At 52.0% G+C, this 25,844-nt stretch overlaps 1 long non-coding RNA gene across 5 annotated transcripts in view; it reads right to left on the reverse strand.

The window, feature by feature from the left end:
• The window catches only part of LOC138923186 (uncharacterized), a 175,843-nt gene that overhangs the window by 109,258 nt on the left and 40,741 nt on the right, over positions 1-25,844 (reverse strand). For 2 of the 5 annotated variants that reach the window (XR_011436453.1, XR_011436454.1), the window contains 2 exons: positions 7,423-7,659; positions 7,106-7,198 (listed from right to left, as the gene is read on the reverse strand). The exons of 1 other annotated variant lie outside the window; for it this stretch is intronic. This is a non-coding gene — a long non-coding RNA (uncharacterized lncRNA). Of the gene's footprint in view, positions 1-7,105; positions 7,199-7,422; positions 7,660-8,346; positions 8,543-25,844 lie in introns of those variants that run through there. 2 more of the 5 variants (XR_011436456.1, XR_011436452.1) reach the window with 2 other exon arrangements.

The raw sequence follows: 25,844 nt of genomic DNA on the forward strand, positions 1-25,844 counted from the left end.
CCGTGGAGAGGCTCGCTGAGCGCGAGCCCCCAAGAAGGACCACCTCAGCCTTGGATGCGCCTGCAGCCCCACTGCCTCAATAGAAAGGTAATGGCGAAGTAAGGCCCCTCCAGAGCTGCAGGAGAACAATAACCTCGGCTCGCCCCAGTGGGTGGACAGCCACTCCTCTGCTTTGGTACTCTCCAAAATGATGAGCAGCTCTTCATTCCACAAAGATTGACTGAGCGCCCATGATCTGCCAGGCACTGTTTCAGACGGTGGAAACAAAGACAAAAATCCCTGCTCCGAAGGAGCTTACATTCTCCTGGGAAGACACCAGCAGAAGAAAGTAAATAAGTAAAAATCATGGTATGGTATACCAGAGGATGAGAAGTGCTATAGATAAAATAGATCAGAAAAGGGAGCGTGTTCCTCATGAAGAAGGTGACATTTGAATAAAGACCTGAAGGGGGTGGCAAAGGGAGCCATGAGGATATCTGGAGGAAGAACATTCCAGCAAAGGGCACATCACATGCAAAGGTCCTGAGGCAGGAATGTGGCCGACACATTTTGGGATCAGCCAGGACGGCGGTGTGGTTGGAGGGAAGTGAGATGGGGGAGAAGAACAGAGACAGTGACAGGTGGGGAGGTTGATCACACAGGGCCTTCAGACTGCTGAGAGGACCTCCGCTTTACTCCACGTGAGATGGGAACCACGGGAGGTTTTGAGCAGACAAGTGATATGACGTGACTTGAATGTGAACAGGATCACTATGGCTACAGTGTAGAGAAAAGATCATCGGGGAGTGGTGGGAAGATGATGGCGCTCCGCCCGCTGCCATGGCAGTGGAAGTGGAGGGAAGTGGCTGGATTCTGGGTGTGTTCCGTAGGAGGAATGACGCACGCCAGGCATTGCCCCTCGCCCTGCGCACCATCTTCTCTCAGCCTCACAACCACCCTGTGAGGTAGATGTTTTATCCCCATTGTACAGATAAAGAAACCGAGGCTCAGAAAGGTCACACAGCCAGGAAGTGAGAGATTCGACCAAGGCTTATCCCAACCCAAAGTCCAGGTTCTTCACAGTCCACTTCAGTGCCTGCCTGGTCAGGATCCCAAGAAGGAGAACGCCTAGCCACGGACCCCAAGAGAGGGGAACAAAGGCAAGACACTTACCAGCTGAGAACTTCATGCTAATTTGGAATTGTCCACAAACTGTCATCCTAACATGCTTTCTTTTTACATCAAAGCTCAAATGATACTTATTGGTGTTACAGGTGTCTTTATTTTCGTGTATACGGTTTCCAACTTTTTTTTTTTAGGAAGATTAGCCCTGAGCTAATGGCTGCCAATCCTCCTCTTTTTGCTGAGGAAGACTGGCCCTGAGCTTACATCCCTGCCCATCTTCCTCTCAGTTTCCAACTTTTAATCAATTGTTTTATTTTAAATTCCATCCAATATCATCAGTGAAGGGAAAAGCCTGCAAGGAGAGGGAAGGCATTTGATAATGGCGAGATCTGAACGGGGGCACCTCATTTCTCCCCAGAGTCAGGCATCAGCGCTCATGTTCCAAGCACCACTGCGGGCAGGGAACCTGGGCAGACAGGAGTGACGCTGCCCCAGGCCCTGCAGGATGAACCGGAGAGACATTTGCAGCCAGCACCGGAGAGGGACCACATCCAGGGGGAGGCTGCCTGGGGATGAGCCTGGGACTGAGCAGGGTGGGCCAGCTGGGGAAGGCTGGAATCAGAACCCAGACGGGAGGAAGAGCAGCGTCACATCCCAGGAAAGGTCCAGCAATGGCAGAAGGGACCGTCCGCAGACAAGCAGTTGAGCTGGGGCGGGGGGCTCCGAAGTCCGAGCTAGCGGGTCTTCCAGCCGGCCGTGGGGCCACCCTTCACCGGCACTGTAGGAAGCCGCAAGAGGGAAGGAGAAAAAGTCGTGGGGTCTCACTCTGAGCTACTGCCGGGGGCGATTATTAAAATGCAGTGAGGTGCAATGGCTTTAATTTAAAGAGCCCCAGGAGACTGCGTGGCTCTGGGGCTGAGTCCACATGGGGGATGGGAGTGGGGAGCCCTCCCTAGAGGTTGAAGTGGGGCTTCTAAGGCTCATCTGTCACCTCCAGAGCAGCCCAAGGCCAGGTCTCTTCAAGTGAGTTGTTAGAAGGGAAGGCGGGAAGGACAGAAGGATGGAGACCAAAAAAAGGAGAAAGGAGGGGGAGTGGAAAGAAGAATAGCAAAAGGAATGGAGATAAGACAAGGAAAGAGAGGGAGAAATAAATAAGTCAGAGCAGGCAGGTCCTTCTGCAGAAGCCCCAAGCCCTGCTCTGGCCGGGGCAGCAAAGCTTCCCTTCAAACACAGCAAAGGCTCATGAACGTCCAGGAGGCTCCAGCCACTGGGCAAAGACTGAAATGGTGACCCAGAGCTGCTGCAGTGACATGGAAGGTTCCATCCTGCTCACCTTGATGCAGCTGTGCCTGCATGCTGAAACAGATACTAACACCCTCACATGGAGATGTGCACACCCAGAAAAGCACCAACACACGGGCGCAGCCACGGAAATGCGCACTGACGCATGTCCGTGGGCAGAGTTACAGATGTGTACAACACCCAGAGAGGCACAGAGGCGTTGGAAAGGACACAAATGCTGTCCAGTGACGCTTGCATGGATGCCAACAGAAAGGCGTGGACCCACGTCCCCAGATACCGACAGAGGTGGTCAGATGTGCCAATAGGGATACACCTGCACAGATATTGAAAGATACATACACATGGACATCCACAGACACAGGCAGAAATGTACACACACACAGAGACCGACAGACGCATACATGCCAGAAGTTCACTTACACACAGATGTGGAGGCATGCATACACAGGTACACACTGATGCACAGGCACACCTTGACACGTACATGAGCACAACTACATAGATGTACTTAATTCTTGCACTGACAGGTGATGCATATACGCACACATTTATAAGGACACAAGCTCCCGGATGTATCCTCAGACACATGCACATGCACAAAGGTACACTCAGAGACACAGGCTGACATGCTCAGGTATTGCCAGCAGCCAGGCAGACACACACACCTCTGGGCTCTGCTCTGAGCTCAAGCCCCGGGTCTCAGCATCATCCCTGAGCTGGCTGTCCTCAAGCCAGGTGCTCTCCTGCCCGTCTCCCGCCAGCTGCCCGGCTTTGACTAGCTCCCTGGCGCTCAGGCCCTCCCACCTCCCTTCATCTGCCCATTGGCCCTGGCCCAGGCTCCAGGATGGCAATGGCCCCATTCTCCCAGGTGCCGATTCAGCCAAATTTCACACCCAGAAGTGGAGCCAGGCCAGCAGGGCTTGTTGCAGCCCGCTTGGGGCATCGGTGCGGGGGTGGCGGGAGGGAGCCAGGATCCTGTAGTTGCAGAGAGGGGAGCAGCCCCAGCTGCTGTGCAGGCCTGCCAGACAAGGCTGCCGGCTTCCTCTTCTCCAAGTCATCCACCCTCTGCAGGCCTCAGGCTCCCCACCTCTGAAATGGGACAATATGCCTGTCTCGTTGACATGTCAATTAAATGGACACATCACCTCCCAGATGACAAAGAGATCTTGCCTAACCTTCTGTTGTGTCATCTTTATGAGAACCCTAAGACGGGGTGTTATTTTCCACATTTTATACTAGAAAGCTGAGCTCAGGAAGGTTAAGTCACTTACCCAAGGGAGCAGACAGGACTGGAACCCAGATTCTGCCTCCAAATTCCACATCTTTCCTGGCCAATAAATATGCAGAGCATGAGCTGCCAGAGTCCAGTGACTTGCCCACAGCAGACATCGCTAATCGATCACAGTCTCTTTTTTTGGTGAACTCAGACTTGGCCTCGGAATCCTTCTCAACACACCACTCCAGACAGACATTCATAATTGGCCAGAGTTGGCACCCAGGATGAAACTTACTGCCATCCTGTCACCACATTTAAGTCATCTAACTCATAAGGTGGACGTCACAATTAAATAAAACCAAGGGCAGAAAGTGCTTTGGAAGAGCACAAGTGATGTGCCTATCAGAGGAATTTTAGTACAGTTTCCAAAGGCTGTTGACATTCAAGTCCTCTCAAGTTTCACCACACTGGGGTGGAAGATTAGGGACAGGACAGCCAATGTCATTGCTCCATTTCACAGAGGAAGAGACTGAGGCTCAGACAAGTGAGTCCAGGGTCACACCACTAAGAGTCAGAGGTGGGACCAGGAGTCAAGCATTGATTCTTGTTTCAGTGCTCTTTGAGCATGCACGGCCCCAGACCGGCCAGGCCAGAGTGTGTGGGTACAGGGGAGCGAGGGCTGGGAGGGCAGCAGGCGGACCCAGTGTCCTCCCAGCAGAAAGGAATCGACCCCACGACTAATTGGTTCAGAGTGCTTCTTTTGACCCTAATTAGCTATTTGTCATGTCTCCATTTGCATACCAGAAAAGATGCAAATTTGCATATTTGTAAATGAGGCCGGGCCTGGATGTGGGTTCTGGAAGAGCTTGGCAGTTGCTGGCAGGCAGGAAGGCAGCTGGCTCCTGAAGCATGGGCCACGCAAGGAGGAGATGTGGAAGACAGTTCCTTGGCTCGGGGCTGCAAGGTGCTCTCAGCCGGGGTCAGACAAGACGGCCCACCTCGCTCCCTCCCCCAGGGCTGAGTGGTGGGCAGGGAGAATGGGTGAGCCTAAGGCTGCTATTTTGATTAGATGAAACAAGGAGGGGGGGGAATATAAAGTAATTTCAGGACGCTCTGTGCTGGGAAGCCTTCTGTTCCCGTCCTTGGAGAGAAGCTGTAACACTCACAAAGGGAGGGACGTCCCCCTCCACCTCACTGGAGAGGCAAAGGCTTGGGAGGGAACCGGGGTCAGGGGGAATCGACCCCCAACACACACACACACACACACACACTCTCTCTCTCTCCTCGACTCTCAGAGGCACACCTACACACTCACACATCTACAGTTCACCTACGCATACACACACACACACAAGCCTCAGCCCCGCAGCAGCACCCTGACACGCAACACCCCCAGACCCACAAAGATACTCCAACAGGCAGCTCTAACTGGAGAGGCACATTCGCACATGCAGACATGCCCAGACTTCCCGCCACATACACATTCACGCCCTTACACATACAGACGCACACTCAGACACTCGAACATAGATGTAGGCATACAGACTCATTTAAGCTGTGCGTAAATATTTACATACACGCACACTCAAGACATACACGAGCACATCCTTGCTAAGGCCAAATTCCCTGGCAAGTTCTGGAAATTCTGACCCCTCTGCCGGAGTCTCTCGTGCCTCTTTGGGAAGAGACAAAGGAAGCTGGGGAGCCACCCTTCTTAGGAAAGAAACAGGTGTAGCTCCAGGGAATTGGACCCCAAGTAGGGAGTGGTCCCTTCTCTAGGAAAGCAATGACAAGCAATGCCCCACTACCCTCTGGGCTTTGGCATAGGGCTTGGAGCAGGGTCTGGGTGGGCCTTGACAAAGAGCAAAGCATGGTGGACAGGGGACACGGGGGACAAGGGAGCAATGACGCATTGGTAGGGCCTGGCCCGCGCATTAGGCAGGAACACATCAGCGCCTCCAGAATTCCCATGGCGCCAGTGTGGAACGGGGTGGCGCCAGCTGCTGCACCTTTAGGCACGCAGGCACCAAGATGCCAGGCTCAAAGGGAGCCCCAGACCCATGGGACTTCCCAGGATCTGGGGCCTGGGTGCTGGACCCTGGGGTCAGGGACAAATGCCTCAAGTGCTGTTCTCATTCCCAGCACGTCCTCCCCAATGCCTGCACCTCAAAAGGCAAGCTCAATAGCTCCGTATTTGTAAATTAAATATAGCCGCACTCCAGCTTTCCAAAGAACTGGGAAGGAGAGAAGGAGAAAGAAAAAGAGAGAGAGGAAGAGAAGAGCTGCCGCCCTCAGGAAAGTCTGGCTGGTACAGATTGCCTGAGTCATGAATATTCATCTGGCGAATGAGGAGAGCGGGAGTTTGCATAACAGCTCCACCCACCCAACTGAAAGAAATGTCACCGCCTTTGCCAATAAAGTGCCAAAGGAAGCCGGTGGAGGCTGCCAGCCAGACGGTGCCAAACTGCTGACTTCCACTCCCAGGCGTGGAGAAAGCACATTGTTTCCGGCCCAAGGAGCCGCCACTTGGGGCTGAGGGAATGGAGCTGGCTGCAGGGAGAGAACCAAGACGAAAAGTTTCACTTGCCACCCACGGGAAGCCTGGTGGGCAGAGCACCTGGGTCACAGCCCTGCCCAGAGCCCCTCCAAAGAGAGGCTCAAACCCCGCTGATGGAGGGCACCCACTCTGGCTGACCACCAAGGGCCCAGGTCCCAAGGGCGGGCTCCCGGCTGAGAGCTCCATGCTTGAGACTCCCTTAAAGAAATCTCAAGAGGGTCCTCATGAGTCCTGGGTGTCACTAGAGACCAAGAGGCAGAGGGACAAACTAGCTGTCACTTCGGCGCCTAAGTCCATAGTAACCTTGGCCCCATTTTGCAGGAGGGAACACCCAACTATGGTGACTCTTCCCTCTCTGGGTCACACTCACTTCCAAGACCCAGTCCCACTCTCTCTTATTCCAGGAAGTCTTCTCTGAGCCTTTTCCCCAAGACAGAGTCCATCTCTCCATCCCCGGTAGCCACCAAGGCCTGAAAGCGTGCCTCGATGCCAGCCTGTTTCCTGCCATGGCTGCTTCCTCCCCAGGCTGAGCTGGGAGGTCAGGGGCTGTGGTTGATGAGTGGTCTCAGAGTCCCAGCCCCGCAGGAGATTCAGAGAAGGCATCTTGAGCAATTTGTGGAACGGAGTCATTGTCTCCCATCCCTTCCCATCCCTGTTCCTGTACCTGGCCCTGGGTCCTTCCTGCTGCCCCGAATCATGCTTGTCAAGTCCCCGGGAGGGGACGCATCCTGTCTCGGCAGCTCAGTCGGGGCCCGATGGGATGGGCGCTGAGCGGCTGGCCTACCATCCTCGGGCCCCGCTCCCCACGGAGAGAGCGGAGAGCCTAACCGCGGCATCCCATCCTCGTGGCGGCACCCACTGGGTGGTGTTACGAACCCGCCTGTCTGCCCGCCACTCCGCCACAGCTGGCTCCCTGCAGTAATTACCTCCATGAATGGAAGACGCAGAGCTGGAGGGAGGACGACGTTCTCTTCGTACAGAAAAGCAATTAGGGCTGTGGGCGTCTCCAGCTGCTGTTCCTGTTACGTAAAGTTTGGGATGTGTATTTGGGACTTAATGAGGATATTTATGTGTTCGCATCTTACCTTCACAGACTGTTCATTTCAAGCATCCCAAGTATTCTCGGGCCGAGTACGCAGCAGTACAAGCCAGGCGACAGGCTCCAAGGGAGCAGGACCACCTCTGGGTACCAAAGAGCCCTCTCCCAGAGCTCACGGAACCCCAGAAATCAATGATGACATACCTGCAGCCTGGTTCCCTTCTGCAGCATCCCTGACAAGTCCACACTCCACTTGAGGTCTCTGGGGACTGGAATTCCTTCACTGCCTCTTTCACGGTTAAAACATCTGCAATTGTTGCAAAGTTCTTCCCGGAACTGAGCCAAAATCTGCCTCCTTGCGGCATCTTTGCACTGGCTCAAACACTGCCCCAGGACCACACAGGACATGTCGCTCTCTCTGCCCCAGGTCAGCCATTAGTCCTGCAGGAGGTAAATGGGTGTTAAATTGAAAACATTTCTGGGGTCGAATAAGTTTGGAAAAACTCTGCGTCGAAGTTTCTCCACTGCAGGACTTCTCAGAGCCTTGACGGTGCTCATACGCTCTGAGCTGTGGGTGCAGCATTTCGTGAACGTGTTTGCTCACAGAACCCTTTTCTGCAGAAAAACCTCAAAAAGCTAAGTTTCCAAGGAGCACGTTTTAGGAAACTGCTTCTGCAGGTGAAAAGCAGGGGCCTGATTCCTTGGCCTGAGCTCCTTCAAGCATTTCTCCTAGACTGCACATGACTCCTGGGCTCTCCACAGCCTGGTCGTTTTCTGTAGGTGAGCCCTGTCCACGTGTCTGTGTTCCTCCATGCTTCCTGAGGAGCTCTGGCCCCTGAGAGTCCAGAAGTTCCTTTATCTCCCCATGCTCCCACTGATGCGATCGAAACACCAGTGGAGGCCTGGCAGCTAAACCAGAATGTCTTCCCCAAATGTCCTTCCCACAAGCCCCCACCGAACCTCAGTCCTTCTGCTGCTCTCAGGCCCTACAGCTGGAACCCACAGACAGACCCCCTCATACCAGGGGCTCCAAACAATGGGGTGCCTGCTGTGCCTTCCCCGGACAGCCAGAGGGTGGGCCCAGGTGAGCCCCAAATATCTGTGCACCAACTAGTAATTCACACCCACCTGGGCTTTTTCACAGCATCACCCAAAGCATGGATTTGTTCTGGCATCTAGTCACCTCAGACTCGCAGACAGAGTGTTCCAAGCCCCCAGGTTCCAGGCCCGGAAGTCATCCCAGACTGAGGTTCACACATGCCCCGGGAGGCCACGGCTCCACCAGGCCTCCTCTCTCCTGCGCCTTTAATCGCCCCTCCATCCCCCGTTCTCATCATCCTTCAAGTATGTGTTCAAGCCCAGGCAAGGAAAAGAGCTTCATCTGACTGGCCAAGTCCACTAGATTGCTAGTGGCTCCCCAGCCTGGCTGTCGGGAGAAAGACTCTAAGGCCTCCTCCGGGCTCGGCAGCATGGTTAGTGATGTCTGCCAGTGCTGGGGAGGGGGGAGGTGGCACACGTGCCAGTTATTGCCATCCCTAATCAAGGCTCAGTTCCTTACCCTCAGATCTGCATCCCCCAGCTATAACCCTCCTTTCTCCCACAGCAAACTCCCCCACTCCTCCACTCACCCACGTACAGGCCCTCTCCCACAGAAACGGCCTGCTCTGAGGGCACCAACAAACCCCTATTTGTCAAGTCCCATGCCCTCTCTTGGTCTCAATGCCTTTGCAGCATTAGACATGGTTGACCTTTCTCTGGAAATTCACCCCCGCCTCCATGGAATTCTGAGGCCCTTGATGCCCCTGGGAGCCCCTCGCCTTCCTGACCACTCAACCTGTTCATTCTCCATCGCATAAATGCTGCCGTGTTCCGGGGCCCGGTGTTCAGCCGTCTACTGCGCCTGCCGGGGCAGCCCCTCGCTGCGAGAGCTCAGACACCGCTTTGCCCCTGGGGAAAAGACCCCCGTCACCTGTGCCTCTATGCCCAGCAGCCACTATCACAAAGCTCTGACAGCCCGGCGCCTCCTCCTTCCTCCAGAATCAGTCCCTGCTGTTGGTTTCCCACCACCCATCATCCTCCCAGGCTCCAGGACCAAATTCTTGGCTTGCGTTTGACTCCTTATCCACATCCATTAAATCACCATGTGCCGATTCCTCTTATTTAATATTTATCTAATTTACGAAATGAAAATAGCTTTATTATTTGTTCTGATTGAAAGACATGATATACGCTCAATATTAAAAAAAAAAATCAAACCAATGTTTAAAATTATGAAAAAGAAAGTAAAAATCACCCAAAATCCTTCCGCCCAGATATAACCACTCCTAGCATTTTGGTGAACAGCCTTGCAGACATATCCCTATGCATACATACACATAGAGATCTATGTATATAATTTTATAGACGAAGGATTGTATTATACATCCTGTTCTCGCGGACACCTGCTTTTCTCTCTCAACAATATGTCATAGACATCTTTCTATGTCAATATATAGAGCTGTACAAAATTATTTTAATTACTTCATCATATTCCATTGTATGGATGTGTCACACTTCAACTGGGTCTCTATTGATTGTTTAGACTGTTGTCAAGATTTTACTCCCATAAACAGTGTTGTGATAAATAGCCGTGTGCATATGTCTTTGCTCGTTTTTGCAATCATCTCCTTAGAATAAAACCCCACAAATGAGATGGCTACAATAAGGGTATGCTAGTTCTGATTTTGCCACCCTGCCCTTCCGGAAACTTGCAACAATGCACTTCCATCTGCAGCACTCCGGCTCCTGCCGGCCCGCGCCCTCGCCAACCCTGAGTGCGAATGGTTGGCGAAATGACAAAAGGCAAACGACACTCACTTTTATTGGCATGGCCTAGATTCTTAGTAAATGACTATCTTTTCACATTTGGGGTCATTTGTAGTTATTTTCTTTGTGAATTGCTTGTTCATGTCCTTTGCACATTTCTCTAATGAGATATTTATCATATTCTTAGTGAGTTGTAAGAGTTCTTTGTGCATTTGAGATCAGATTAAACGCTTGTCTACAATATATGTTTTCTCTTTTTCCTTTACTTTTCCTTTAATGGTCTTTAAGGTATTTAAGTTTTTAATTTTCATATATTCAAATGTATCAATCTTTTATGATTCCGGGATATCACCTCATGCTTAGAAGGGCCTTCTTCACTTTCAGATAACCAAAATATTCATGTATATTTATGTCACTATGGTCTTCGTGGCTTGATCTTGGTGGAGTAAGGCAGAAAACCAGCTTTATCGCAACATCATTTATAAAATAGCCCATGTTTTTCAAACTCAATAGAAATGCCATTTTATCATATATGAAATTCCCTTAAATACTTGCATCCATTTCTAGACTCTCTTTTCGATCCCAATGATCTCCTATTCTTACATAAAAATTTTCATTTTTGTCCCGTTAGAGAACATTTTAATATCTGCTAGAGAAAGCATCATTTTTCTTTTTAGGAATTTTCCTGACTACTCCTATTTTTCATTCTTCCAGATAAGCTTTATAATTATTTTTTCTAATTCAAAAGGAAAAAAAGGCATCCTGTCAGGGTCTTGATCAGATTGTCTTAATTTTGTACATTCGTTTAACGAGAACTGAAATCCTTATAGTATTAAATCTTTCCACCTAAGAATTAGGTGTCAGATTTATTCAAATCCTTTCATACCCCTCAGAAGATCGTTCTGTTTCTTCATGTAAATTCTACATGTTTCTTGCGAAGTTTATTTCCAGGTATTTTGTGGTGTTGTTTTTTTCCTGACAGTGTGAATGAGACCTTTCATTTTCCCTTCTAGATGGTCATTTTATAAATAGAAAAGCTATTTGCTTTTGTTTATCGTTTTGTTACTGGTCGTTTTACTAAAATCTTTGTTTTTTCCAATTGTTTTTGGGAAATGGGTTTTGGGTTTTCCAGATAAATAATCATCTTATCTGCAAACCATGATTATTTGCTCTCCTCCACCAGTATTTATACTTTCTATTTCATCTTCCTGTCTAATTGCAATGTCTAGCACTTTAGGAAAAGTATTTTTTAAGATATTGATAACAATAGCTACCCTGGTCTAGTTTCTGACTCTAACAAGAATGTCTGTAGGGTTTCACCAGCCTAATTCTCTCGTTCCATCCCTTCCAACCCTGTCACCACTATCCTAGCCTGGCCCATATTAATTTCTCAGCTGTGTTATCACAAACATGAGGAATAAGGATACAGGGTTTGAAGTCAGATGACCTGTGTTCAAAACCTGATTGCCATTTACTAACTACATGGTCCAGGCAAGATCTCTGAAATGCAGTTTAAAAAAAAGGGAGGGGGGAGAAGAAGAGTCATTGTAAGGATTAAGTGAGATAATACACACACCATGCGCATTATCAGTAAATGATAATATTTTTTTAAGTCTCAGCCCCCAACTTCCCCTTCCAAACCAACCTATACCCTGCTCTTAGGCTGATCTTCCCAAAACACCACTGTGTTCACACGGCTCCAACACTCCCCTCCGCTGCTTACAGCTCTTCAGTTAGCCCCATTCCCAACAGAATCAAGTCCAAATTCTTAAACTTGCATTTGAGTCCTTCCATTATTCAACCCCAAACCTCCTTCCAGCTTATTTCCTGCAGGCCCCTGCCACCCCTCGCCTATCACACACCACCACCAACCCTTTAATTCCAGCCTAGATGTTCTCCTCCTTATTGGCTGCCTAATACCAAGCAGGTTCTCACTCCCCACTCAGACCCCTCTGTCAGCCCATGTATCAGCTTTTAGTTGAAAGGAATACAAAAATAAAATCCAAACTGGTTTAATAATAGTGGATTTATTAGCTCACTTAACTGAATAGTCCAGATGGCACAGGCTTCAGGTATGGTTCGATCAAGGCTGGATGCCATTTTCCTGAGATTTTCCAGGATCTTCCCACTTCCATATTTTGACAGTAGTCTCAGGTTGTGTTCCCAGTCACCAGATGTCTGCCAGGAATCAGGGCCACAAGCTTGTTCATTTGAATTCAGATAGAGAGAGATTGGATATGTTTCTCCAGCCATCTAACAAAAATTCTGAGCTTCTGTCTGATTGGGCCAACCTAAAGCAATCCCTGTGACCAGAGGAATGTGTGTGCTGATTAGTTTAGAACAAGCCAATGTGCCAAGGTGTGTGAGTGTGGGAGGGTTATCTGGATTGGCTACACCACTCAGAACTTATCTGCACAGTCGCATACACTGCTGGAGATGGATGGGGTGCTGACAACCTCGACTGCACTACGACCTCTTCCAATTTGCTTTCCTGGGACCCAGGCTTCCTTAAAGGCCCAGACCTCTGACAACATGCCCCTCTCTCTTACCTCCCAGAGCCCTTACTCTCAGCTCCACCCAGGGGAAGCACAGCCATATATGATTTATTTATATAGTCATTTGTCCGTTCTTCCCAGTTAGTAATCACAGAACTGATTAAAGCCTGCAAACCATTTTATACAAGCTAGCCCTTTTGACCTTCACAACAATCCTCTGAAACTCAGAGAGGTTAAGTGACTTGCACTATGTCACACAGCCAGAGATGGCACTGCCCCAGAGGCCTCCAAAGCAAGATCTCTCTTTCCCTTCTGTCTCTCTCTCTGTCACACACACACACCCACGCACATACACACATACACACACACCACACTCCCTCCCTCAACTCAGACCTGACCCGAAGGTGCAGAAACCCGCCTGGCACCACTTCCTTTTTCCCACTTCACCTCAATTTCTAGAGCTCTTAGACTTCTTCCAAAAAGTACAGAGAAAGTTTCTTGCCAGACAGCAGTTTCTAAGATTTGTGTGACAAGGCCGGGTAAAATTCAAATGACTCTGGGTGATTTAATCTGCTTGGGGCCGGGTGGTAAATCAGAACAGCCCGGGCTGCCACAGCCGCCCCAGAAACCCACAAGCCGCGCCGACGCAGGAGTGCATCTGCAGATCTGCAGGTGAGGCCCCGGAAGCGGGAACCGCGGCCCGGGGAGTTCCCCTCCACTGCCCTCGGAATCCATTTGGAGGGTCCTCCAGCCCACAGCCTCTCCCGGCCTACATGTTCCACCAGAAAACATCTTCCCCAAGGACGCAGCCCCAGTTCCTGCCCGCCCCGCTGCTCCCCCACAGTCAGGGCTGCCTCCCCAGCTCACAGCGGACTTTCCACGGGAAAGAGCCCAGCACTGGTCAAGCTTTCACTGAAACTGCTGCCTCCCCGCCGGGCCCTTGCACACCCACACGCCCATTACCTCATTTCATCTTCACAACAACTTAATGAGGGAGGCATGTCCACCCTCAGTTTATGGGTGACTTAATCGAGGCTTGGAACGATTAAATAACTTGCCCAGGGTTATTCCATAGCTGGCAGGAGGCAGAGCCAAGATTCAGACCTCAATTCACAAGCCTCCAAAATCCTCAGCCTCTTGACTCTATGCCTCTGTGGAGGCCGAGGAAGGAGGAAGACAGGAGCTGTGACCGGAACCGCGTTGTCCGAGGAAAGAGGGAGCGGTCCCCGGCTGAAGGGGAGCTGCTGTTCTTGAGCAAATGAAACAATAGTTTTTTCAAAGGAGAAGGTCATCACACTTACTGCATCCCACGCTGTGCCACGCACGTGTGTGCATGTGGGTGCCATGTGCCCGGGGCTCCATATCCATCGTCCTAACCATAACCCTGTGAGCAGTGGGATGCTGGTAAATAGTCACCAACCAGGAATATGCAAGAGAGTAAAGAGCCCTGATTTGTAGCATTTGCCAATTTCTGTGGTGTAAATCCTCCCACCGTGGTCAATTTCAAGCTCCCCGTCGGATGTCACTGGACATGCAGGTGGGAAGGGATGCCCTCAGTGGATTCTGTAAGCCAGGAGGAACCCCCCACCAACACACGGCCGCCGGTCAGAGAGGTTTTGTTAAAGCCACTTCACAGATGAGACGGTACCAAAAGGCGCTCCGGCTGAAATGCGCTTCCTTACAGTTTTCTCAAGGGCATGTTCTCTTCACAGCTCCGTGTTCCCTGAGCAGGAGGCGACGCAGGGAGCCACGGCCACTGACCTCTGACCTCCAAAGGCAGGTAGACGCCTGGGAGGTCCTGGAGGGCAGAAGAGGACCGGGGGGTAGGAGGGCAGCAGCTCGAGGTTCAGCATAAGGAAGAACCTTCTGAAGGCCCTTCTAGGCTGACGCTCCAGGAAGACGGCATCCAGCTGCGCCTGGCAAGCGGTACATGCTCCATAATGAATGAATGAAGGAAGGAAAGGAAGAGCCATTACATCCACGTTGCATTGGCACCTCAAACTCACCAAATCCAAAACTGAATTCACCACCTTTCCAAAAAAAAAACCCATCCCTCCTCTTGGGCTTCTTGTCTCAACGAATGTCACCCAGCTGGAAACCTAGGAGTCCTTGGCTCTCCCTCCTCCTCAGTCGCCACATCCAGTCAATCAACAAGTCCCATCTCTCCCGCTTCCCAGGTCCTCTGGAACAGACGCTGGCCTCAGTATACCCACTCCGCTCCCCTGGCCCAGACGGTCGCCGTCTCTCCCTGAACTGACCCCACGCTTCCTGACTGGGCCCTCGGCACTCGCCCCGGCCCGTGCCCTCTCCCAGCCCCTCTCAGATCCATCAGCCACAAAGCTGCCAAGTGATCTTTCAAAACGGCCCCTCTGAGCGTGTCCTTCCCACTCTCTTCCATGGCTCCCCATTACCCAAAGGACAGAATCGAAGCCCCTTGATCCTCCAAGGTCTGGCCCCATCTCCCTCTCCTGTTTGATCCCTGACCTCTTCCTCCACCTGTGTTGGTCTTTATTCGTCACCAACACCAAACATCTTGGCGTCCCCCAGACATCTGCCTCTTGCGTCCATCCAATGCTGTTGTTCACGCTATACCCGCTGCCTGGAACGCCCTCTTTTCCCTCTTCCATCTCCTTTCCCTTTACCTCAAAAACTCCTACTCATCCTTCAAGACCTAAAGTCAGATGGTTTAGTAGCTGATTCCTGGGGGCCCTTTTAGCATTAACGTTTCACGACTCTAAGGTCAAGTCTTGATATTCAAGAGCCTCTGGATTGTCTAGTCACTTTCTCTCTTCCTAGGGATCCTCGAGTCTAATTCCACCATTTTACGGACAGAAAATCTAAGGCCCAGAGAGGGAAAGAGATTTGCCCAACATCACACAGCAAGTCAGTGGCAGAGCCAGGACAACAAACAGCCACCTGCTTCCCAGCCCAGGGCTCTTTCTTTGCATCACACTCTCCAACCTGACCCCGTCCTCCAACACAACCATCACTACCCCACCCTGAATCACCTCCTCACACCCACACCAGACTCGCACCCTTCCTGCCTTTGCACACGGTGGCAAGGCCATTCCCTCACCTCCATTCAACCTCCAGGGCCCTCCACCTCCAGGAAGCCCATCCTTGTCATCAAACCCCACACCCTTCCCCAAACTTCCCAGAGTTGTCAGAAGCCAGCCACGAGGTCATGGTTCACTCCCGGGGTCAGGGGCACGTTCCGGCTCGCCAGGTAGGACGCCCATTTCTCAGAGCTGGCCCAGATCTCCTTACTTCCTTTCTTCTTCTCCTTCTCCTCCTCCTCTTACATCCCCCAGCTTGATATACAACAGCTCAGGGTAACAAAGTATAGTGAAAAGACCGTGGCCTCTGAGGTCGGACAGAGGGAGCTTCAAATCCCAGTTCAGGGCATCCCTGACTGGTTGGCCTTAGTCCATCCGAGGCTTGACTTTCCTCATCTGTAAAATGGGTCCTGCCCCGCAGCGTGGTCATGAGAACTGAATGAGCTCACCCATGTTACAGGCCTAGCACGCGGCAGGCTCCTGATAAATAATAGTTCCCTTCCCCACGGCCCTTCTCGGTGAATCCCCAGGACACTCGGAGAAAAGCTCCCCTGGGCTGGGAGGTGGGCAGACTCTGAGCACGCTCTCTCCCTGCCGTTCCCAACAGGCTACAAGCAGCCTGTGTGCAGAGACGCGGGGCGCATCCAGCCCCCTTCCCCACCCCCAACAATCTGCTTTAACCTTCCTACCACAAATGCCTTGTTTATTTCAATAGCATCCGCTTTACTTTTCCGTTCACGCAAAAAAAAAAAAAAAATGCAAAAACAGATTTAAGAGGAAAAGAAGTATTTAATGAGGAAAACTGTCTGCAGCCCTGTTTCTTGCTCAGGAAAAAGTGCCTGTGATTCTGGCAGGAGAGAGGGGAGTTCAACAGCTTCACTCACGGCAGCTGCCAGGAGAAGTGCATCGCAGAGGGGAACAGAACCTCCGCGCTAAACAGCGCGTCTCCCAGCCAGGCGCCTCCCAAGCCGAATTCAGCTTGGCGGGTGTCGCCCCAGCCCAAGCGGGGTTCCAGCCCTGATGTGAGCAACTGTAAGCTTTCTGGTCCCGCCCACCTCCAGCCCAGAAGAACCGGCCCTGCCAGGCCCTGCAAACCGCTGACCACCCACCGGGATAAGGGCTCTGAGAGGGGAGGGAGACGGCTGGGGAGGGAGTGGATACACCTGACCAGTGGCCAAGGGGACCAGGACCCCTCCCTGTTCCAGAGCATTCAGGGACCAGCACTTTCCTCTCCCCCAAGTGAGGGCAGTGTGGCGTAAAGATCAGATCCAGGACTGGCTGCTCAAACAAAAGTTCAGGAAATCTGCAGCTTCTCTCCTGCCCTCCAAAGTGTCATTTTGGAGGCCTCTCTGGATGGAATCCAAGGGCCAAACTCCGGAACGGCTCTGTTCCCTTTAAACCGCCTCCCCTCCCAAAAAGGAAGAAGAGCTGAAAAAGCAGAAAATAGCACATAACCTTCAAATATATACAATAGAGACTGCCCCAGGGCAGAGAGCAGGCTGGGCCAGGACAGTGGTCGCCTCCCTTGACTCAAACCTCATACCTCTATTAATGTAGCCCGCTGGCTTATACTGAACTTATAGGCCCTTGAACGCCCAAATCCCTTTGTCACGATCTGCTGCTCCTCTCTACAATTTTTCCTGTAGTCAAGATGGGCCCCAGCATTTATCCCTGTGACATTTCTTCATGCCTCCTTGTCACTCCAGCCAGTTGAGATCCTTCTGGATCCTGATTGTTCTATCTGGGCTTTTCTCTGTCCCTTTTCTCTGTTCTCCTACCTCCTTCTGTTACAGGCCTGCACTCTCCATGTCTTCTTCTGGGTCCTCGGCACGTAGTGGTCAGAACAGGGTGGAAGGCAGAGCCCCAGAGAAGCCTTTCAAGACCTTCGCAGACCCACCTGGTTCCACTTACATGAACATTTCGTGGCTGCTGTTCAGCCAGATGGGAGCCCCCTCTGTGCCCTCACAGCCATCTATTACGTCCTCAAGGGTCATGAGACCCTCTCCAGCGTCTCGGAAGGCAGTGTGACATGGCAGAAAGGACCCGACAGCTCCAGGCTTGAATCCCAGCTCCGCAGATCTTGGGCAAGCCATCTAACTTCCTAGAGACTCAGTTTCGGATCTGCAGAATCAAGACAGCCACAGCCGGCGCCCAGGCTTGTGAAAGTTAAGTAAGGCCATGTCTGCGAAGTATCCAGCACCCAGTAGGTGTGCCACCAACAGATTCCACTCCCCTCCACCCCAGCTCATTCTCCTCATCCCCTAGTCGTTAAGCTGTCAGAACCTACGAGATCTGCCTGGTCTTGGTGAACCCACGTTGGCTCCGGGGATCTCTGCCTTCTTTTCTAAGTGCGGCAGCTTCCACCATCCATACTAGACCCTCCCACTAATTTGAGCACAGCCAAAGATCTGGATCTTTTTCATGGGAAATCTTGTCCAGGCAGCCTTCCTGGCTCTGTGCAGTTTTTTAAATAACAGTAGCAATAACTTTAATCCTTCCAATTCCACTATGAAATAAAAAGTATCTCCACTTTGCCTATGAGGAAACTGAGGTTCAGAGAGGTTAAATAACCTTTCCAAGGTCACACAGCTGGAAATTTTGAACGCTGAGCCAAGCTCTGTCTGACTCTGAACACTGCATTCTCGCTATTAGGCAATATTCCCTAAATGCCGGCCTAACAGGGGACTTGCTCTCTGGCCCTGCTGTGCTTTTCTTTCGGCATCAACCCCACGTTCACTTGGTTGAGCGCCTGTTGGGTCCTGACACTGTCATCCACAGGGCTAGCCACTCCTCGCCCCCACCTCCCAGCAGCTCTGTGCCCACCACCTTCACATATAAAGGGTCTGGGCTGAGGCACAGACCCCGCTGCTCCCTGAAGACTGGCATCAGTGGGTTCCTCAGAGGCTGATCAGCACATGCGCGTCCTGAGCTCCTTGACCCCGGGGCCCCCGACTCAGCCTGGGCCCTCTTCCCAGCCCTTCATCAGGGCGCAGCCTCCTGCTGGCAGACCCTGATGCCTCTGAACAGACGCTGCCTCCTGAACCCCCACTGGCCAGGACCCCCACTTGCCCGAGGAGCATCCCAAGGCCCCTCCTCCCACCCACACGCCCAGACTGTCCGGATGCTGGGTCCAGCCACCCAGCACGGCTGTCCCCCACCACTGACCATCAGCCTTCACCCTCCTCCTGACTCCATCAGCCCAGAGGTCAGCCTGGGCTGCAGACTGAGGGGCTTCCATAAGCCAGGGAGGGAGTGGGCCCGGAAACCTGCTGGGCTGTGGCTCAGGCCCGTGGCCACCGAAGGGGCAGCCAGTCAAGGGATCTCTGAGATTCTAGGGGAGGCCATCTGTGGGTCTGTCCGCAAAGCCTTGACAATGTCCAGGCAGGATGCTCAGAACTGGAAGCCTCTGTCAGAGGACAGGCCCCCGGGGCCTCAGAGGACGGAGCTCTGGAGCAAGGCCACCCGCCTCCCCAACGCAATCACCTCACAATCAAAAACACGGCCCCTTGACCATCGCACCCGCACGAGTACTGGCTTTCCAAGCCCCTTCGCACAGAAGTCTACCATCCCCTCACGACACAGACAGAAGCCCGTCCATTCACTCAATAAATACGGATGACACAGCTGCCACACGCCAGGCACTCTTCCAGGCACGTGGGACACATTAGAGCCCAAACCAGACAACGGCCCCACCCCTTGTGAGGGCTTTCATTCCAACAGGGACACCAACAGTAAAAAATAAACTAGTAAATCATTTAGTGTATTGAAAGGCGAGAAGGACAAAAGAAAAATGAGAACAAGACAAGGAGAACCAGAGCGCTTGGAGGAGCAGGGAGCAATTTGAAGGAGGGCTGTGGGGGCGTCAATGAGAAAATGACCCGGAAGTGCTCAACGGCCACAAGGGTACGGCCAGCGGCTCCTGCACCAGCCAGCACAGTCCCAGACGTGCTTCCGGTCGACATTAATTCCCACATTGTTAGTTACTCCCTCTTACAAACAGTTGAAGAGCTGCTAACGCACTCAATATCGTGAACCGGGAACACTCCTGGGAGTGTCGATAAACGTCATCAGCTCGGAGGGAATGATTATGGGACCCCACCGCCTCTCCCAGCTCATGTGTTCTTTCCTTCGTCCTCCAAATACTGTAGACCCACCGACTTTCCCTCGTCTGCCCCACCTCCCTTCCTGAGACCCTGTGCTCTGTCCTCCCAGCCTCCGAACCCACCGGCACTGCTCTTGGAAAGATGAGCAGCCCTCCCTTTCCCAAAGAGGAACTTCCCCCTCCACCTGCCTTCTCAGACTCCATCTGCACCTTGGTGATGTCCACTCAATGGGTTCACAGATGGTACTTTATGATGAACAGTGTTTTCAGGAGGAAAAAAAAAAGCAAGTGACACTTCAGGGGACTCTTGAAGGAGGTGATAAAGTTCTCCATTCATTCATTCATTCCTTCATTCAATAAATATTTATCGAACATCCACCATGCCACCCTGGGCCAGAGATGGTTCTAATAGTGGGGATCCAGACATGAACCAAACAGCTAAAATTCCTGCCCTCATGGAGTTTACGTTCTGGCAGGGGAGAGAGGAGCCATAAACTAAATAAGTGAATACACATGGTGTTCCACGGTGATCAGTGTGATGGAGAAGATGAAAGCAGAGGAGTAAGGGGGAGGGGTGCATTTGAAGTAAGGACGGTCAGGTCCTCACCCGCACAAATTCTTGCACTAAGCTAAACACACCCACAGACCATTTCCCAAACTCACTGTCACACTCGCACTAGACTCGCACGGACTCACGATACAAACGTAGGCCCACAGGTGCCCTCTCTGCTGTGAAAAGTACACTCCCATGAACACGCACACAACCATATTCAGCACAAAGACACACTCCCGCCCCCCAAGCCCATCTTACTCAAACCTCAGAGAAACACACCCTCAAGGTAACACAGAGAGACCAGGAAGTCAGAACTGGTCGGAACCGGCAGGACGCTCTGCAGCCAGAAGGAACCGAAGACTACAGAGGGCACCAGCTAGCCGGAGACCAGCATCGGGCCAGCCTCGGGCCAGCATCAGTGGCCAAGACACCAGTGCTGAGTTCTTCACAACACACCCCACTCTCCCCTGCCCACGGACCATCGACCTCAGCACCCAACAAAGGCACCCACACCTGTGGACGCCCACAGACAAACACACAGACTTGCGTACAGGGGCGCACACACAGACACACGTTGACACAAAACACGACCTTCACTCCTCTCTTCCAGGCAACACGGTGGGTGAGACTGGCAGAGCTTCTTGCAATTTCGGCGTTGCGTGTCTGCTTTATCCTGCCAACCGACCCCAGGCGTCCCAGCTGTTCCGACCACCACCTTTTCCTCCTGTCCTAGCCTGGGGCAGCGAATCCCCTGGATGGCCTGTGTGTGCACGAGAATGCATCATACGTGAATGTGAACACGTGTAGTTTGCACATGGGGTGGGCACGTTCGTGTGTAAGTATGGGTGCATGGGGAATTTGCAATGTGTGAGCGCCTTTGTGTGCGTGTGTGCAGGTACGTCTGTGCACATCTGTGTGCACGCTCCCGGGAAGACAGAGGAATTGATCATCTAAATCTTGCTTCTCGCGGGGATGAAAGCAAAGCCAAGTTCGGTTTTAAATCAAAGCAGCCGGGGCAGGAGGGGTTCCCTCGCCTTACGCGGTTATCTGCGGCACGCAGCGGAACAGGCTGGCAGGCAGGAGGCAGTGAGCAACCCATCAGCGGGGAGTCGTTTGTTGTCTCCAGGCCCCTGGGACCTGCTGTGGCTGCTCCAGGAGCGGGAGACCCAGAGTGCAGCAGCGACAAGCACATGCCCGGCCCGAGTGCTGGGGGATGGGGGAGGAGGAGATGGCATCCGGCTCAGGCTTCCTCGTCTGTAGAAAACAGAGGGAGAAGAGGCAGGAACCTGCAGGCCAGAGAGAAGTCCAGGCACTTCTGGGCCTGGATGGAGAAAGAGGGTCCAGGCAAGAGGTAGCACCGGCCCCGGGACAGACGCTGCCCTGCCAACCTCTTCCCTGGCAGGCAAGCATCCTCGGGCCTCCAGGAAGTCAGAGCCTTAGGCAGCCTGAGTCTGCCCGTGACAGTCACCTCTTCCCTCCTCTCCAGCCCTAGCCCTTTCTCTTTGTCCCTCCCTGCCTCTCCATCTCTGGATTCTTTGATCTCTTTGTGGCTGTCTGGCCTTCTCTCTCCATCTGTCCATCTTGCCCTCTTCTTTTCAAGGCCCTCTGCCAGCCCTAATCTCAAGGCTTCCCTCTGCTGACCCCGTCACCTGTGGCCTTGCTTGTAACACGTCACACACCTTCCAGAGCCTCTTACGCGATTCCAGCCTCCTGTCATTTGGAGGACAGGCTGGGAGAGTTGGGATTAGAAACCCCATTTTACAGATGAGGAAACTGAGCCCCCAGAAGCTAGGAGGCTAGCCCAAGGCCATGCAGCTGGCACAGAATTAAAAATCCAGGTGTGTTTCCATTGCCTGACCAGCCTCCCATAACTCCACATCACCTGGAAGCATGAGCAGTTCTCCTCGGTACCCCAAACCCTGAAGTGAAGAGAATTTAAGAACCCAGTGCCAGGGCTGGCCCCATGGCACAGCGGTTAAGTTCGGCGCACTCGGCTTTGGCGGCCCGGGTTTGTGGATTTGGATCCTGGGTGTGAACCTACACCACTCATCAGCCATGCTGTGGCGGCAACCCACATACAAAATAGAGGAAGACTGGCACAGATGTTGGCTCAGGACTAATCTTCCTTGAGCAAAAAAAAGAGGAAGATTGGCAACCGATGTTAGCTCAGGGTAAATCTTCCTCAGCAAAAGAAAAAAAAAAAGAACTCAGTGCCACAAAACAGCTCAGCCCCAGCCCAACCACTAAAACTGCCTTCAATTCATTAAAAGTCCTGGAAAATCTAAGGACTGAGCTGCAAGGCATGGAGACTCTGTATGTCCTCCCAAGATGCCCCACCCTAGCCCCCTCTCCCTCCAAGTCTGAAGTGTTTGCAGGGCCCACATTCCCCAGGCCCACCTGGGACGAATGGGCTCCCTGCTTCTTGCGTAGGTGCCTCCTGTGGTCTCAGTCTTCCCATCTGTACAATGGGGACAATGAGTCTTGCTCACGCTGCTGAGTTAGGCCCCGCCTCCAACAAACACAGCAGCTCCTCTCCCTCTCCAGGACCCCAATCCCGAAAAGACCTCTGACTTCAGCCTCCAAGAGCCCTCGGACCCCTCTGGAGGATGGCCGTGGTTCCGGGGGTCCCACGCTGGCTTTAACCGCACCGGCAGCTGGGCCCCAACCGTGATGCCACGGGGCCCAGGGACACAGCCCCCTCTGCAGCCAGGTCCAACAGCCTCCTGAAGCCTCGAGCGCTGCCTCCAGCCCCCCACCGAGAGGCGTCAGCACCAACGACCCGCCAGGGCCTGCCCATTTTCCTTTCTTTTCATTGCCGGCTCCGCACGCGGTTATAGAACCAGGTCTCCACAGAGTAATTTACTGGCAGAATCTCTCCCAGAATCCAGCTTGAAACCAAGCTGTAAAAACAGCTTCGAGTGTAAATAATTCATGCAGACAATATGACTTTTTTATGTAAATTCGGTGCATTAACCCTCTATTATAATGATGGACGACAGATAGGGGCGACGTTGCCTTGGTAAGGGCTAATGGATGGCCGCCATAAATTCACTGCACATTTTATTGTGTTGCTGGAAATTGTGCCTTCAGGCAATGCTGTTTACTTTTATGTAAAACTCTAGGTTCCCTAAATATTACAAATATTTTACATCCAGCTCCTCAGCATTTGGGCTCTGCCCACAAATCAAGCTTTCTCCATGTGAGTTGTAATTAAAGGTTTGTTGTTTTTTTTTTCCTGGGACAATTATCTCCAACTATAAAGAGAAATATTTTTCCCCTTTAGATGTTCCGTCATTGACTTATTAACAAATCCTTGGAAGACGGAGGTTGTAAGCCACTCGCTGTGCTACTTGGCACGAGTGGGGCTGTGGAAAAGAGGCGCCGTGGGAGCGGGAGGTGGCGGCTGGCTTTTATGTCTGGCCGCCACTCCGGTTTATTTACACATATGATCTTCTGGGCCTTCCTCCCCCCTCTTCCTTTCTATAATTCATGACCACTTTAGCAGGGTAATTCCTCCAGCCACCTTCGCAAGAGATTGGACCCTTGCGAGCCCCCTGCCCACACTCCTTCAGGGATGTGGATGCCGGGCCTAATGCCTGAGAGGGTCAAAAGCAGAGTCTTTGCAGCTGGCTGCCCATACACAAGCCGATTCATCCCTTCCTTGTCCCTGCCACTCACGTGGCCCAGAGGACCTCGGAGGGAAACTCAGGGTTTCCTGTGCAGAGTGTCCTTCAATCCAAAACGTTGGAAATGCCCCTTTGGCTCGGTCCCTGCCCAGGCAGAGGTCATGAAGGCGCCATTGAGTCTTGCATGAGGTTTGGAAAAAGGAAGGCTGAGAACTTCAGAGGCATCTTAACGAAGGGAGGCAACAGCTGGAGCAGCAGCCCTCTTTAAAAATAATCCTCGCACTTGTTTACTATCGTCATTAATATTAATGGCCACTTCGTTAATATTCATATAGCTGCATGAATATCATCGGGAGCACCTGGGATCTCTAAGCACTCCTAATGGCATGTGGATTCTGCCTCCAGGGCCCCACCTCTCCGCCTGTCCCTCCCCACGGGCATAACCCCTGTCCGACACAGGTTCCCAACCGCCCTCCTCTCTGATTGACACATGTCTTTGGAACTCCAGAGCCACACAGGGATTTGGAGTCACCTCTAAGGCCCAGGGGCTTTGCTGGAAGGATGGGACTGCAGGCCAGAGACCCTGGGCGCTTCCTGCCTCTGCAAAGGGCACAGGAAGGTTCTGACAAAGGTGGCTTAGAAAAGAAAGATAGTTCATTTCCCCCCCAAAGGCTCAATTTCCGCCAAAGTCGAAAAAAGACACATTGGTTAAAAACAAGGATGAGATATCATTTTTCACCGATTAGATTGGCACAGATAATTAGGACACTAATGGCAACAGCGGCGACCAGCTCGCTTCCTGCACGCGAGCGCTGTGCTTAACCGCCCATGCCTGCTGGTCCTGAATCTTCACGACAACCTCACCACGTACTCTTTATGGGGCTGTAACATAAATTCGTAACACCTTCATGGGGAGCAGTTTACAACATGTGACGAAACGCAAACTCTGCTTACCCTCTGACCCAGCTATTCCATTCGGAGGAACTTTCTGTAGGTTAATAGTTGAAAATACGGCTCCCTCTAAGTGAAATCCTCTTTTTTTTTTTTCAAAGATTGGCACCTGAGCTAACAACTGTTACCAATCTTCTTTTTTCTTTTGTTTTTTTTTTTTCTTTCTGCTTCCTCTCCCCAAATCCCCCCAATACACAGTTGTATATTTTAGTTGTGGGTCCTTCTAGTTGTGGCCTGTGGGATGCCTCCTCAATGTGGCCTGATGAGTGGTGCCATGTCCACGCCCAGGATCTGAACCAGTGAAACCCTGGGCCGCAGCAGCTGAGTGCGCGAACTTAACCACTCGGCCACGGGGCCGGCCCCTGAAATCCTCTTGCTCTTCCCCTCCAGGCCCACCCATCCTTTCCCCTTCCATCCCCTGACCCTGTCTCTTGCCTATTCATCTTTCCCAACCTGAATGTCACCTCCTCAGAGAAGCCCTCCCTGATTCCCAAGTCTAGCTAACATTCTCTCGTCTGACTCTCTCACAGCTTGTACTTTTCCTTCATAGGCTGTGTACTTCTTTGTACTGCATATCACCTGCTCATTGAATAGGTATTTGTGTAAGTGCTTAAGACATAAGCTCATTGCAGAAAAGTGCTGTCTTCCCCTGCTGTCAGGGGCTGGGCGTCCTGTCTCCCCATTGCATCAGAAACTCTGTAAAAGCAAGGACTGACCATGTCGCTTTATCCACCATTTCTATCCCCAGCCTGGCACTGGGCTGGTGTGTAGAATACACTCGATAAACATCTGTGGCATGAGTGAATGAATGAATGAATGAGCGAAAGAAAGGCACAAAGATCTGTGCACACAGATGTTCATTGCAGGGATGTTTATAAGAACAAAACAATTGGAAAAATATATATTGCCGTGAGCTGGAGACTGGGTAGGTCAAGCGAGGAGTGCTCATAGCCGTAATGCAGGCATGCAAATGATGAGGGGGCTCCGTATCTGTGGACATGAAGGATGTCCGTGACATATTGCTGAGTGGGGAGAAAA

This window comes from Equus caballus, chromosome 2, assembly GCF_041296265.1.
Source record: "Equus caballus isolate H_3958 breed thoroughbred chromosome 2, TB-T2T, whole genome shotgun sequence".
Lineage (NCBI taxonomy): Eukaryota > Metazoa > Chordata > Mammalia > Perissodactyla > Equidae > Equus > Equus caballus.